We start from the raw sequence: 16,220 nt of genomic DNA, 5'->3' as shown, positions 1-16,220 counted from the left end.
AAAAGAGGAGATAACCTCTGAAAGGGATAAACCAGTAGCTACAGCTAATCCTACTCACGCACGGTCCTTTGAAGTAAAAACACCTAAAAAATGGTTCACCTTTGATGATATCCCACCAGCAAGATACAGAGAAAGGTTAAATGAATTTAGTGCTTGGATTGAAACTACCATGGCCAACCCAAATCTTTCAAGCAGATAAGTCCTTGCAGATTTCATAAATCGGATGACTGGCAATCTCTGAGAATGTGCTAATAACCTTTCTGAGTATGAAAAACTCCAGCTCATTAATAGTACTCCTTCTCAATTTTTGGGTATAATACATCAAGAATTCTTGGGAGACATTACAATTATCCAGAAAAAAACTCCCAAGAATATTTTGAAATGAAGTGTTGTTCACTCAACAGAAAGGACTTGGAGAAACATTACAAGAAGATGGCTGCTAAATATTATCCTCTTGGAGAAAATAATAATCCGCCACTTAAACAAGTCTTCATGGCATCCTTTCTAGATGAACTTTAGCCATAATTACAATGGATGATGATGACTCTTTGCAAAGGCTGTTGCACTAATGGATACTGGATCCTGTGCCACTGTCCTAAAACCACATGTCTCACCAAAAGAAATGTGGGCACCTTTTTCTAAGAGGTTTGCAGCAGCTAACAGTGAAGTCTTCACCATCAATCTCATTTCCAAAAAACCTATAGGATTGGAAATATTTGCAGGCCAGACCACTTGGCTCAGAGTACTAGAAAGTTATCCCCTAGACAAAGATGTTCTGTTCGGGTTTGATGCTTTCTTCCAAACCTATGGACTACATATCTAACCCACTGGCCTAAGTTACAAAGGGCAGTTCTTTCCTTTTATAGGGGTACAAAGCATCCTTTAAATCCAAGAAACTCCAGAAGAATATACGGAGGTCCAACAACAACTCCTTAGTGCCTGTTATGATAGTCATGATCAATTCAACCATCCTGCACCTTTGACAAAGAATCCAAAATTTTATGTTCGTCTCTCTTTTAAAAAGAATGAGGACATCAACCTAACAAAGGCTACACACTCAGGGATGAACCCTGAAGATCTCAGGTTGGCCAGAGTTGAATATGCAGCCCTTCTTGGCAAAGACTCATTGAACCAACCAATTTTAAGTGGGCATGTCAAGCCTTTTATGTTGAAAAAAAGGGCCGAGCAAAATAGAGGAAAAAAGAGGCTTGTCATTGATTATAAGCCATTTAATGTCTTTTTGCAAGATGATAAGTTTCCTCTACCAAGGATATCAGTTATTACACAGAGGTTAAGTGGAGCAAAAATATTCAGCAAGTTTGATCTAAAGGCTGGTTTTTGGCAAATTGGGCTTCATCCTGAAGATAGATACAAAACAGCATTCTATATCCCTAAAGCCCAATATCAATGGACAGTAATGCCATTTGGACTCAAAGTAGCCCCATCTCTTTTCCAAAAGACCATGACCAAAATCTTTGAGCCCATACTACACTCCACACTCATTTACATTGATGAATCTTATTGTTTTCAAAGGACAATGAAGCCCATAAAGCACTCCTGGCCAATTCACTCAAATTGTCAAAAAACAGGGAATCATGCTATCATCAAAGAAGATCTCTCTTGCTAAAAAAAAATTGAGTTCTTCGGGATAGTCTTCGAAGATGGATTCTTCCAACCAGGGGATCATATTGCCAAAGAATTAATCCATTTTCCTGATGAAAATATGACGGTCAAACAAGTCCAACAATTCTTGGGAATTGTAAACTATATCAGAGACTTTATTTCAGATGTGACCAGACACACCAGTCAGCTGTCAAAACTCTTGAAAAGGAAGTCCCACCATGGGGACTTGAGCAAACCACAGCTATCAAAACCCTGAAGAAGGTAGAACAAGACTCCCCTCCTTTAAAGATTCCCAACACGAGAAAAAGAATATTGCAGACAAATGCTAGTGATGAATTTTGGGGAGCTGTGGTACTTGAAGAAATTGATGGGACAAGACACTACTGTGCACATGCTAGTGGACAATTCAAAGAATCTAAAAGACATTACCATGCTACTTACAAAGAGATCCTTGCTGTTAAATGAGGGATAGAAAAATTCAATTTTCACCTCAGTTCTTATCATTTTACTATGGAGATGGATAACACCTCTTTCCCATTAATGCTTGAAATCAAGAAAAAGATCCTGCCAGACTCTCAACTCTTGCGGTGGAAATACTGGTTTTCTCGCTATAATTCAAAGTGATACATATAAAGTGACACCAAAACACACTTGCTGATTTCCTATCAAGACTTACCAAGGAACCAATCCCAAAACCAATCCATTGTATTTGCACTATGAGTACACACAATCCTTCATACACCATTCTATTCCCTGATTGTCCACTCTACATAAGCCCATACAAAAGAAAGATTGGTCATTTTCCCCTCAAAGTAAGACCTCAGACAGAATTTCAAATAAATTGTCTAGCCAGACAAACCTTGTTTTATTGGCTACACTAGCTCCTTATCATAACACAAATCCATCCAAACTCGAGGTACTTCAACATGGATACCCCTTTCTGCACTATACCAATAATCTAAGGACCTATACCAAAGGAAATGATGTGGTATATTTGGGCTCTGTCTTCCATATATACATGTGCCATCATAGTGCCAATCTTCCCTATATATCATATCCTATGTAATCGTACTCAAGCACAATCCCATCTAGTCAGGTTATTCTCTATGTATGCCTCACTTGATGCATGGAGAGGAATGTTATATAATATGCTCGAATGGAACCAACTGTGGATAAATCTTATCAAGCAAAATGGAAATTCTGTTATTTTGTCACCTTACAGAGGAATTATTTCATCAGAACAGACTCACACACCATGAACAGGGTCGATATTATTGGATACTCTACCATATGGCCCGCAGATGAAAAGACAGTCTATAATGCCTTGGCCAAATACCTCTGTCAACTTTGGCAACCTGGACTATATGGAGAAAGAAATGAAGTTGAAGGACTCTAATTTCAAACATATGTTCAGCCGATAACTCTCCAAGAGTTCCAGTCCAGATTCATAACTTCAGGAGTAATTAATCAATTTGCACAATACTCTTTTTTGCTCCAAAAGACTAACCAAGCACGTCTAGACAAATCCCAAATAGAAATTCTGAGAAAGATCTGAATTCTGTAGATCTAAGTGGAAGAGTATATGCCTTACCACCAAGCCTAACCATAATTGATGCAGGGATACCCAATGACGCTGAATGCCCATACTCCGACCCATATGACCCGTATCTACAAGATGCTCAAGATCCTTATGAAGTAAACACTGAAGACCCTTTTACCTATTTACAAGACCCGGATATGAATCTCAGAAAAGTCAATTTGGCCTCTGATGAGACATCATCTTTCTCAGATGGTGATGGGACCCTTCCAGAGGACTATTTTAAGCCGTCCATTTATTGAGACTATGTTCCCACTATGTATAATTATTGAGTGTACTAAAATAAAGTGACCTCTATCACTTGTCTAAGAAAAGTGATGTGAGAAAGATTGTCGGTCTAGAATTTTTTTATAGAAAATAAATTACTTCGTTGTAAGCATAGTTCCAAACTAACTAATCATTCCCCATCAAAGTTTTAATGTTTGTTTGTCAAAATTACAAACCCCAATAAAATGAATTTGGATCCTCTAAATTTTGAATTTCACTTTAGAGGGTAAAGTGTGATCTTTCACCATTTATTTCATTAGTGGGACCAAGAGAAAATATGAGAAAGAAACCATTCAAGGGCAAGAGATCATACTTTACCCTCTAAAGTAAAAATTCAAAATTTAGAGGATCCAATTTCTAATAAAATAACCGAGTGTATTTAAACCTCGGGTCATCTCACAAGGAATTGCAGTAAAGTGATCAATTAATGGCTATGAAGGAACAAGGGGGGGTTTATTTGGTGATTGGCAAGAAAGGTAAATAACAAGAAAGTAAATGATAATTAACTAAAAAAGGAAATGAAAAGAACTCTTGACTAAGGTATGGAGATTGAGATCACCATCCTTGTCTACAAACCATGTATTGACAATTATGTGGGACCAACCTATTAAGTGTACTTCTATGCTTGAAGTATGTATAAAGTCTACTTCAACGCTTGAAGTAAGTCAAATGGGTTTGATCAATCTCAACTCATAAGTCCCAATCCAACTACTAATTGGCTTAGTAGTAGATTGGTATCAATGGGTATCAATTTGACCACTAGGGTTCTCAAATCACTAAATCAATTAGACCCAATGACTCAAGTTCACCCAATCCCCTTAGCCTAGGCCAAGAGTAAAGAAAATTACTCAATAACTAGAGAAAACATTTTAACAAATACCTAGAGTGCAATAAAAGTAAACATCACAAAATGCAAGAATTAATGAAAACCATAACTAACACAAACAAGAAATCAACAATAGTAACTAAGATCAACATAAAAGGACATGGAAACATAAAATTGCATGAGAAAAAATCCAAATCCAACAAGGATTCATAACATAAAAGAGAACAAATAAGAAATTCACAAGAAAAACTAAGAAGATTAAGATAATAAAATAATAAAATCTAAAGAGAATTGAAATAAAAACAAGAATTAAAAGTTGGATCTAGGGAAATTTGACCTAAACTACCCTAAAATCTAGAGAGAGGAGAGAGCCTCTCTCTCTAGAATTCTACCCTAAAACATGATAAAAACTATACTATGACTCCTCCCCCATTCCTTTAGCAATCCTTGGGTTCAAAATTATCATAAATGAGTTGGATTTGGGCCTCCTTGTGCTCAGAAATCGCCCCCAGCGTTTTGCCTTTAGTGAAGTCACGTGCAACTTGTCACGCGTACGCATGGGTCATGTGCACGCATTGCTTTACAAAATTTTTCTTCACACGTAAGTGTGGGTGATGCGTGTGCGTCGCTGGTGAATCTACTTCTCACGCGTACGCGTGGGTGATGACTGCGCATTATGTTATGTTTTTCTATGCTTTTTCATACAAGTTAATTATTAATGCTTAATTATTAAGTGTTTTAGTGCTTAAATACTATATTGCTTTGATCTTCTAATTTGATGAATCTTGTAGGAAAGAAGTAGAAAAAGAAGCAAAAAGCACAAATTAAGCTCAAAAGAAGAAAAGAAGAGATTTTGGACACACTTTGAAGTTTGAGCATGCTTTGGAGCCTTAGGCCACGCTTTTAAAAGCGTGGCCCATGATTAAATCAAGGAAGCTTGGCGCTCCGTTTTTCTCAAAGAGCGCTCTGTGTGTCCAGGAGGAGCTACGCTCTTCACATAAGAGCGCTCTGTTTGTTACCAAGTGTGCCTGCGATAGAAGTGGGAAAAATCAGCTGGCGACTCGTATGCGTAAGTGACGCGTACGCATGATAATGTATTTTTGAAGACTGACGCGTACGCGTGGAAGACGCGTACTGATGAGCGGATAATTTATACGCTTTTTGGCATTATTTTTAGGTAGTCTTTAATATGTTTTAATTACTTTTTATTATATTTTTATTAGTTTTTATGCAAAAATCACATTTATGGACTTTACTATGATTTTGTGTGTTTTTCTGTAATTTCAGGTATTTTCTGGCTGAAATTGAGGGACCTGAGCAAAAATCTAATTCAGAGGCTGAGAAAGGACTGCAGATGCTGTTGGATTATGACCCTCCTGCACTCCAAGTGGGTTTTCCGGAGCTATAAAAGCCTAATTCGTGCCCTCTCAATTGCGTTGGAAAGTAGACATCTTGGGCTTTGCCCGAGATTTGATGGTCCAAACTGGCGTTAAACGTCAGCAAAAAACTTTCTGGCGTAAAACGCCAGAACTGGCACACTTCTTGGCGTTAAACGCCCATTTTGGCACCCAGTGTGGCGTTTAACTCCAATTTGACGCATATGCACGTGGAAGCTTGAAAGCTCAGCCCAAACACTCACTAAGTGGGCCCGAAAGTGGATTTCTGCACTATCTACACTTAGTTACTCATTTTCTGTAAACCTAAGTTACTAGTTTACTCTTCTATGGCATGAGTCTCTAAACCCCATAGGTGGGGGTGAGGAGCTCTGCGGTGTTTCAATGGATTAATGCAATTACTATTGTTTTCTATTCAATCACACTTGATTCTATTCTAATATACTCACTCGTACTTCAATCTGGAGAAGATGATGATCCGTGACACTCATCATTATTCTCACATTTATGAACGCGTGCCTGACAACCACTCCCGTTCTATCTGAGCTCAACGTAGTCATTGGGTGACAGCTTGAGTGCATATCTCCTGGGTGTTTGATCCACGGACCGAGTCCGTGAGAGCAGAACCTTCATGGTAGAGGCTAGAACCAATTGGCAGCATTACTGGGATCCGAAAAGTCTAAACCTTGTCTGTGGTATTCCGAGTAAGATCTGGGAAGGGATGACTGTGACGAGCTTCAAACTCACGAATGTTGGGTGCAATGACAGTGTGCAAAAGGATAGAGAGATCCTATTCCGACGCTAGTGAGAACCGATAGATGATTAGCCGTGCGGTAGCTGTACTTGGTATTTTTCATCCGAGAGGATCATACAGCTTGCCATTGAAGGAAGCCATGCGTGTTTGGAGAAGAAGACAGTAGGAAAGCAGAGATTCAGACGACAGAGCATCTCCGGAACCTCAACCTGTTCCTCATTACTGAATCACAAGTACCTTTTATTTCATGTTATTTATTTTTCATAAACAAAATCATTTTTATCATTAATCTCCTGACTAAGGTTTACAAGATAACCATAGATTGCTTCAAGCCGACAATCTCCGTGGGATCGACCCTTACTCACGTAAGGTATTACTTGGACGACCCAGTGCACTTGCTGGTTAGTTGTGCAGAGTTGTGAAAGTGTGATCACAATTTCGTGCACCAAGTTTTTGGTGCCGTTGCCGGGGATTGTTCGAGTTTGAACAACTGACAGTTTATCTTGTTGCTTAGATTAGGAAAAATTTATCTTTTTGGTTTAGAGTCACTAAAATTGAGTCTTCTATTATTGTTTTTGTTAAAATTTTAAAATCCTTGTTTTCTTTTTTCTAGATTTTTTTTTCGAAAATCTTTTAATAAATAGATAAAAAACCAATAAACTAATAATTGAGTCTTCTGTTTGAGTTTAGTTTCATGTTTTAAGTTTGGTGTCAATTGCATATTTTTATTTTCCTTCAATTTTTCAAATTGTATGTTCTTTTTATTCTTCATATTTTCGAGTTTTATGTTCCTTGTTCTTTCTTGATCTTCAAGTTGTTCTTGTTTATTTTCCTTGTTTGATCTTTAGTTTTTCTTGTTTTGTGTCTTTCCTTGTTTTTCTTGTGCATTTTCAAATTATTAGTGTCCAAAGTATAAAAATTTTTAAGTTTGGTGTCCTTTGTGTTTTTATTTTATTAAAGATTTCCAAAATTTGTTCTTGGTGTTCATCTTGATCTTCAAAGTGTTCTTGGTGTTCATCTTGACATTTAAAGTTTTCTTGTTTGTTTTCTTTGTTTTGATCTAAAAATTATAAGTTTGGTGTCATTTTATTGTTTTTCTCTTTCCTCATTAAATTCAAAAATATCTTTTCTCTTTATTTTAATTGAATTTTCGAAATTTACATTTAAAAATTCAGATTTTTATTTTAAAATTTTTATCTTATCTTATCTTAGTTTTAAATTTCAAAATTCAATTTTTTTTCAAAAATCATATCTTTTTCAAAATCTTATCTTATCTTGTTTCAAATTCAAATTTCAAATTTCAATTAAATTCCAAAATTTAAAATTCAAATTTCAAAATTTAAATTTAAAATTTTAAAAATCAAACCTTTTCAAAATTTAAATCTTTTTTTTTCAAATCTTTATCTTATATTGTTGACTTTTTCAAAATTCAACATTTAAAATTTAGAATTCAAATTTCAAATTTTAAATTTCAAATTTTAAAATTTAATTTTCAAATTTAAAATTTAAATTTCAAAACTTTTTAATTTAAAAACTAATCTTCTCTTAAATTCCTTATCTTCTCTTACCTAACTTATCTTATCTCAAATCCTAAAAGCAAATCTTTTTCAAATCTTTTCTCTTATTTATTTTCTTACAAGTATCTTTAATTTTAAAACATATCTTTTTTAAAACTTCCTAACCACTTTCTCTCTCTTTATTTTTCGAAAATTCTCACCCAAAAATTTTCAAATCTTTTTAATTAATTAATTAATTTAGTTTTCTAATTTCATTTATTTCTTTTTCTTTTCTTAATTTTCAAAACTTGCATTATTTTTTTATTTACTTTATTTTAATTTCGTTAATTTAAAAAAATGAGGGATACAATTTTTATTTACAATCCACATCATCTCCCTTTCTCCATCATGGACCTAAGTGGAAATGAACAGTCCAAAAGGACTCTGGGGTCATATGCTAACCCCACTACTGCTTCATATGGGAGTAGTATCTACATACCACCCATCAGAGCCAGCAATTTTGAGCTAAACCCTCAGCTCATTATCATGGTGCAGCAAAATTGCGAGTATTTCGGTCTTCCACAGGAAGAACCTACTGAGTTTTTGGCACAGTTCTTACAAATTGCTGACACAGTACGTGATAAGAAAGTAGATCAGGATGTCTACAGATTGTTACTGTTTCCATTTGCTGTAAAAGATCAAGATAAGAGGTGGTTAAATAACCAACCCACAGCAAGCATAAGAACATAGAAACAGTTATCAAACAAATTCCTAAATCAATATTTTCCTCCAAAAAGGATGACACAGCTAAGGCTGGACATCCAAGGCTTTAAAGAAGAGGATAATAAATCTCTTTATAATGCCTGGGAGAGGTACAGAGAGATGCTAAGGAAATGCCCCTCTGAAATATTTTCAGAATGGGTGCAGTTAGACATCTTCTACTACGGGCTTACAGAAAAGGCTCAGATGTCTCTAGACCACTCAACTGGTGGATCTATACACATGAGAAAGACAATTGAAGAGGCTCAAGAGCTCATTGATACAGTTCCTAGAAATCAGCATATGTACTTAAGTAGTGAGTCCTCCATGAAAGAAGAGGCTAAAGCAGTATCCACTGAACTTAGTCCTCCAGAACAAGTTGCTAAACTCAATCAGCAATTGCTTTTTATAACAAAATAGTTAGCAGAATTTAAAGAGATGCTGCAAGACACTAAAAATGCTAACAAGAATATGGAAGCACAATTGGATCAGACAAGACAGCAGTTATCTAAACAGATAACAGAAGAATGCCAAGCTGTTCATTTAAGGAGTGGGAAGACATTGAATGTCTCAACTCAAGGCAGCAGAAAACTAAGAAAGGAACAACTGACAGAGGATGACTAACCCACTACCAAAAGTCCCTCTGAGGACAGTAAGAGCCCAGAGAGAAATAATTTTGGCGTTCAAACGCCAGAAAAGGGTGGAAAAGTGGCGTTAAACGCCCAATGGATAGCCAATTCTGGTGTCCAAACGCCAGAAAAGGGTGGCAATCTGGCGTTAAACACCCAAAAAGCACCCAATTCTGGCGTTCAAATGCCAATGAGGGATCAGACACCTGCAAGTACTGATAACAACCCCCTTAGGCAGGCCTCTCCAACCACTTCTGTAGGAAGTAAACCTGCAGCAACTAAGGTTGAAGAATATAAAGCCAAGATGCCTTATCCTCAGAAACTCCGCCAAGCGGAACAGAATAAACAATTTTCCCGCTTTGCAGACTATCTCAGGACTCTTGAAATAAAGATTCTGTTTGCAGAGGCACTTAAGCAAATACCCTCTTATGCTAAGTTCATGAAAGAGATCTTAAGTCATAAGAAGGATTGGAGAGAAACTGAAAAAGTTTTTCTTACTGAAGAATACAGTGCAATCATTCTGAAAAACTTACCAGAGAAGCTTAAAGATCCTGGAAGCTTCATGATACCATGCACATTAGAGGGTGCTTGTACCAAGACAGCTCTATGTGATCTTGGAGCAAGTATCAACCTGATACCTGCATCCACTATCAAAAAGCTTGGTTTGACTGATGAAGTTAAACCAACCTGGATATGCCTCCAACTTGCTGATGGCTCCATTAAAAGTCTATCAGGTATAATTGAGGACATGATTGTCAAGGTTGGGCTATTTGCCTTTCCCACTGACTTTGTGGTGCTGGAAATAGAGGAGCACAAGAGTGCAACTCTCATTCTAGGAAGACCTTTCCTAGCGACTGGACGAACCCTTATTGATGTCCAAAAAAAGGAGGTGACCCTGAGAGTCAATGAGGATGAGTTTAAGTTGAATGCTGTCAAAGCTATGCAGCATCCAGACACATCAAAAGACTGCATGAGCACTGATATTATTGACTCCCTGGTGGAAGAGGTCAATATGACTGAGAGTCTCGAATCAGAGCTAGAGGACATTTTTAAAGATGTTCAGCCTGATCTAGAGGAACCAGAGAGAACAAAAGAACCTCTGAAAACTCCTCAGGAAGAGGAGAAGCCTACTAAACCCGAGCTCAAACCACTACCACCATTCCTGAAATATACATTTCTGGGAGAAGATGACACTTTTTCGGTAATCATAAGCTCTGCCTTAGAGCCATAGAAAGAGAAAGCACTAATTCAGGTGCTAAGGACACACAAGACAGCTCTTGGGTGGTCCATAAGTGATCTTAAGGGTATTAGCCCAGCTAGATGCATGCACAAGATCCTATTGGTGGATGATGCTAAGCCAGTAGTTCAACCACAGAGGTGGCTGAATCCAGCCATGAAGGAGGTGGTGCAGAAAGAGGTCACTAAGTTACTAGAGGCTGGAATTATTTATCCTATTTCTGATAGCCCCTGGGGGAGCCCTGTCCACGTTGTCCCCAAGAAGGAAGGCATGACAGAGGTTCATAATGAAAAGAATGAACTGGTTCCTACAAGAACAGTTATAGGATGGCGTATGTGTATTGACTACAGAAGGCTCAATACAACCACCAGAAAGGATTATTTTCCTTTTCCATTCATAGACCAGATGCTAGAGAGACTAGCAGGTCATAAATACTACTGCTTTTTAGATGGCTATTCAGATTACAACCAAATTACAGTAGATCCTCAGTACCAAGAGAAAACAGTATTCACATGTTCATCTGGAGTATTCGCCTACAGAAGGATGCCATTTGGTCTGTGCAATGCACCTGCAACCTTTCAGAGGTGCATGCTCTCTATCTTCTCTGATATGGTAGAGAAATTTCTGGAAGTCTTCATGGACGACTTCTCAGTATTTGGAGACTCATTCGGCTCCTGTCTTGACCATCTAGCACTTATTCTGAAAAGGTACCAAGAGACTAACCTGGTTTTAAACTAGGAGAAATGTCACTTTATGGTGACTGAAGGAATTCTCCTTGGGTACAAAATTTTGAACAAGGGAATAGAGTTGGATCAAGCTAAGGTAGAGGTAATTGAAAAATTACCACCACTTGCCAATGTTAAGGCAATCAGAAGCTTTCTGGGGCATGTAAGATTCTATAGGAGGTTTATAAAGGATTTTTCAAAAATTGCAAAACCTCTGAGCAATCTGCTAGCTGCTGATATACCATTTGTCTTTGACAAAAAAGTGTCTGCAGGCGTTTGAGACTCTGAAAGCTAAGCTGGTCACAACACCAGTCATTTCTACACCAGATTGGACATTACCATTTGAACTAATATGTGATGCTAGTGACCATGCCATTGGTGCAGTATTGGGACAGAAGCATGACAAGCTTCTGTATGTCATTTATTATGCTAGCCGTGTTTCAAATGACGCGCAGAAGAATTACACAACCACAGAAAAGGAATTGCTTGCAGTGGTTTATGCCATTGACAAGTTCAGATCTTATTTAGTAGGATTAAAAGTGATTGTGTACACTGACCATGCTGCTCTAAAATATCTCCTCACAAAGCAGGATTCAAAACCTAGACTCATAAGATGGGTGTTGCTTCTGCAAGAGTTTGATATAGAAATAAGAGACAGAAAAGGGACAGAGAACCAAGTAGCTGATCACCTGTCCTGGATAGAACCAGTAGCAGGAGCGTCCCTCCCTCTTACTGAGATCTCTGAAACCTTTCCGGATGAGCAACTCTTTGCCATTCAGGAAGTACCATGGTTTGTAGACATTGCAAACTATAAAGCTGTGAGATTCATACCCAAAGAGTACAGTAAACAGCAAACAAAAAAATTGATTTCTGATGCAAAGTACTACTTGTGGGATAAACCATATCTCTTTAAGAGGTGTGCAGACGGAGTAATCTGTAGATGTGTGCCTAGAGAAGAGGCACAGAAAATCCTATGGCATTGCCATGGAAAACAATATGGAGGACATTTCAGAGGTGAGCGAACAGCCACAAAAGTTCTCCAATGTAGTTTCTACTGGCTTACTCTCTATAGAGACTCCCGAGAGTTTATACGTAATTGTGATAGTTGCCAGAGAGCTGGTAATTTGCCTCACAGTTATGCCATGCCTCAACAAGGGATCTTAGAGATTGAGTTGTTTGATGTATGGGGTATTGACTTCATGGGCCCTTTCCCACCATCATATTCAAACACTTATATTTTGGTGGCAGTAGACTATGTATCTAAATGGGTAGAGGCAATTGCAACACCCACTAATGATACTAAGTCAGTGATGAAGTTCCTCCAGAAGCATATGTTCAGAAGGTTCGGTGTCCCTAGGATACTGATCAGTGATGGAGGCACTCATTTCTGCAATAAACAGCTTGACTCTGCTCTGGTCCGATATGGAATTAACCATAAAGTGGCCACTCTATATCATCGACAAACGAAATGGGCAGGCTGAAGTCTTAAATAGAGAACTAAAACGAATCCTGGAACAGACTATAAGTACCCATAGAAGGGATTGGGCAAGAAGTCTGGATGACAATCTGTGGGCATACAGAACCACTTTCAAGACTCATATAGGGACCTCTCCATATCAGCTTGTGTATGAAAAAGCCTGTCATCTGCTAGTGGAACTGGAACACAAGGCCTACTGGGCAACCAGGTTCCTAAACCTTGATGCTAAGGTAGCTGGAGAGAAAAGATTACTCCAGTTGAATGAGCTGGAGGAGTTCAGACTCAATGCTTTCGAAAATGCTAAAATTTACAAGGAGAAAGCAAAAAGATGACATGACAGAAAGTTGTCATCTAGAGTCTTTGAGCCAGGACAGAAGGTTCTGCTGTTTAACTCTAGGCTCAGATTGTTCCCTGGAAAATTGAAATCCCGGTGGAAGGGACCATGTGTGATTACAAGTGTGTCACCATATGGATATGTAGAGCTTCAAGATATTGACTCTGACAAAAAGTTCATTGTTAATGGACAGAGAGTCAAACATTATCTTGAAGGCAATGTTGAGCAAGAATGCTCAAAACTGAGACTAAATTAAAAGCTCAGTAAAGTCCAGCTAAAGACAGTAAAGAAGCGCTTGCTGGGAGGCAACCCAGCCATTATTAAAAATTAGATGTTTATAACAATTATATAAGTCTATTTAATTTTGTTATTCATGTTTGTTAATGCATTTCAGTAAACAAGTCAAGGAAATGAAGGTTTAGAACATAAAGCAGAGGAATCGCAGAGAAAAAGAGCTCACTGGCGTTAAAATGCTAGTAAAGAGGCATTTTGGGTGTTAAACGCTAGAATGGCTATCATTCTGAGTGTTTAACGCCAGAATGGGCAGCATTCTGGGCGTTCAGAAAAAACGCCCAGTAAAGAAGGATACCTGGCATTTAACACCAGCCAGGGTACCTGGCTGGGCGTTAAACGCCCAAAGAGGCAGTCAAGTGGGTGTTAAACGCCAGAAGAGATAGCATTCTGGGCGTTTAACGTCAGGATGATACAAGGGAGGTAATTTTGTTTCCAATTCGATTTTTTTTCAATTTTTCATGTTTTAATTCACAATTCTTTGCATCAAACATATTTCAAACGTTTATCTTTCAATTTCTATTTTAAAAAATCCATAATCCTTCCAATTCTTTTTTATTCCTTTTCAATTCCTTCCAAAACATTTTCAAAACTTACATATCTTTTCAAATTCTTTTCAATTTGTCTAGTATACAGTAACAAGTTTTCAAAATTAATTGCATCATTCTTCTTCTACTCCCTTCTATCTTATTTTGCTCGAGGACGAGCAAAGCTTTTAAGTTTGGTGTGGAAAAGCTCAGCTTTTTGCTTTCCATAACCACTAATGGCACCTAAGGCTAGAGAAACCTCTAGGAAGAGGAGTGGTACACGAAATCGTGATCGCACACTTTTCACACAACTCCGTGCAACTGACCAGCAAGTGGACTGGGTCGTCCAAGTAATACCTTACGTGAGTAAGGGTCGATCCCACAGAGATTGTCAGCTTGAAGCAAGCTAGGGTTATCTTGTAACTCTTAGTCAGGATATCAGTAATAATTCTTAGTTTTAATTGTAAAAAGTAAAAGAACATGGATTAAATAATACTTGTTATGCAGTAATGGAGAACAGGTTGAGGTTTTGGAGATGCTCTGTCTGCTGAATCTCTGCTTTCCGACTGCCTTCTTCTTCACGCATGCAAGGCTCCATCCATGGCAAGCAGTATGTTAGTGGTTCACCGTTGTCAATGTCTACCATCTATCCTCTCAGTGAAAATGGTCCAAATGCGCTGTCACCGCACGGCTAATCATCTGTCGGTTCTCACTCATGTTGGAATAGGATCCATTGATCCTTTTGCGTCTGTCACTACGCCCAGCACTCGCGAGTTTGAAGCTCGTCACAATCATCCCATCCCAGATCCTACTCGGAATACCACAAACAAGGTTTAGACTTTTCGGATCTCAAGAATGCTGCCAATCGATTCTAGCTTATACCACAAAGACTCTGATTCGAACCAGGAGGCTAAGAGATATGCACTCAATCTAAGGTAGAACGGAGGTGGTTGTCAAGCACGCGTTCATAGGTTGAGAATGGTGATGAGTGTCACGGATCATCACATTCATCAAGTTGAAGTGCGAGTGAATATCTTAGAATAGAAACAAGCGTGATTGAGTGGAAAACAGTAGTAATTGCATTAATCCATCGAGACACAGCAGAGCTCCTCACCCCCAACCATGGAGTTTAGAGACTCATGCCGTAGAAAATACAAATTTTGATGTAAAATGTCATGAGGTACAAAATGAATCACTAAAAGTGGTTTTTATAATAAACTAGTGACCTAGGGTTACAGAAAATGAGTAAGCTAGGATAGTTGGTGTAGAAATCCACTTCCGGGGTCCACTTGGTGTGTGCTTGGGCTAAGCATTGAAGCTTTCACATGTAGAGACTTTTCTTAGAGTTAAACGCCAACTTTTTTGCTAGTTTGGTCGTTTAACTCCAGCTTTTATGCCAGTTCTGGCATTTAACGCCAGAATAGGATAGAAAGTTGGCGTTTAAACGCCAGTTTTCGTTATCAAAACTCGAGAAAAGTATGGACTATTATATATTGCTGGAAAGCCCAAGATGTCTACTTTCTAACGCAATTGAGAGCATTCCAATTGGGCTTCTGTAGCTCGAGAAAATCTATTTCGAGTGCAGGAGGGTCAGATTCCAACAGCATCTGCAGTCCTTTTTCAGCCTCTGAATCAGATTTTTGCTCAGGTCCCTCAATTTCAGCCAGAAAATACCTGAAATCACAGAAAAATACACAAACTCATAGCAAAGTCTAGAAATGTGATTTTTGAATAAAAAATAATAAAAACATAATAAAAACTAACTAAAACATACTGAAAACTACCTAAAAACAATGCCAAAAAGCGTATAAATTATCCGCTCATCACAACACCAAACTTAAATTGTTGCTTGTCCCCAAGAAACTACAAAAAAAATAGAATAAAAAGAAGAGAATATACAATAAATTCTGAAAACATCTATGAAGATCAGTCTTAATTAGATGAGCGGGGCTTTTAGCTTTTTGCTTCTGAACAGTTTTGGCATCTCACTTTATCCTTTGAAGTTCAGAGTGATTGGCATCTATAGGAACTCAGAATTCAGATAGTGTTATTAATTCTCCTAGTACAGTATGTTGATTCTTGAACACAGTTACTTCATGAGTCTTGGCTGTGGCCCTAAGCACTTTGTTTTCCAGTATTACCACCGGATACGTAAATGCCACAGACACATAACTGGGTGAACCTTTTCAGATTATGACTCAGCTTTGCTAGAGTCCCCAATTAGAGGTGTCCAGAGCTCTTAAGCACACTCTTTTTACTTTGGACCACGACTTTAACCGCTCAG

The sequence above is a fragment of the Arachis ipaensis genome, chromosome B9 (assembly GCF_059453495.1).
Source record: "Arachis ipaensis isolate K30076 ecotype BB chromosome B9, ASM5945349v1, whole genome shotgun sequence".
Classification (NCBI taxonomy): Eukaryota; Viridiplantae; Streptophyta; class Magnoliopsida; order Fabales; family Fabaceae; genus Arachis; species Arachis ipaensis.
This window is presented reverse-complemented; position numbering follows the sequence as displayed.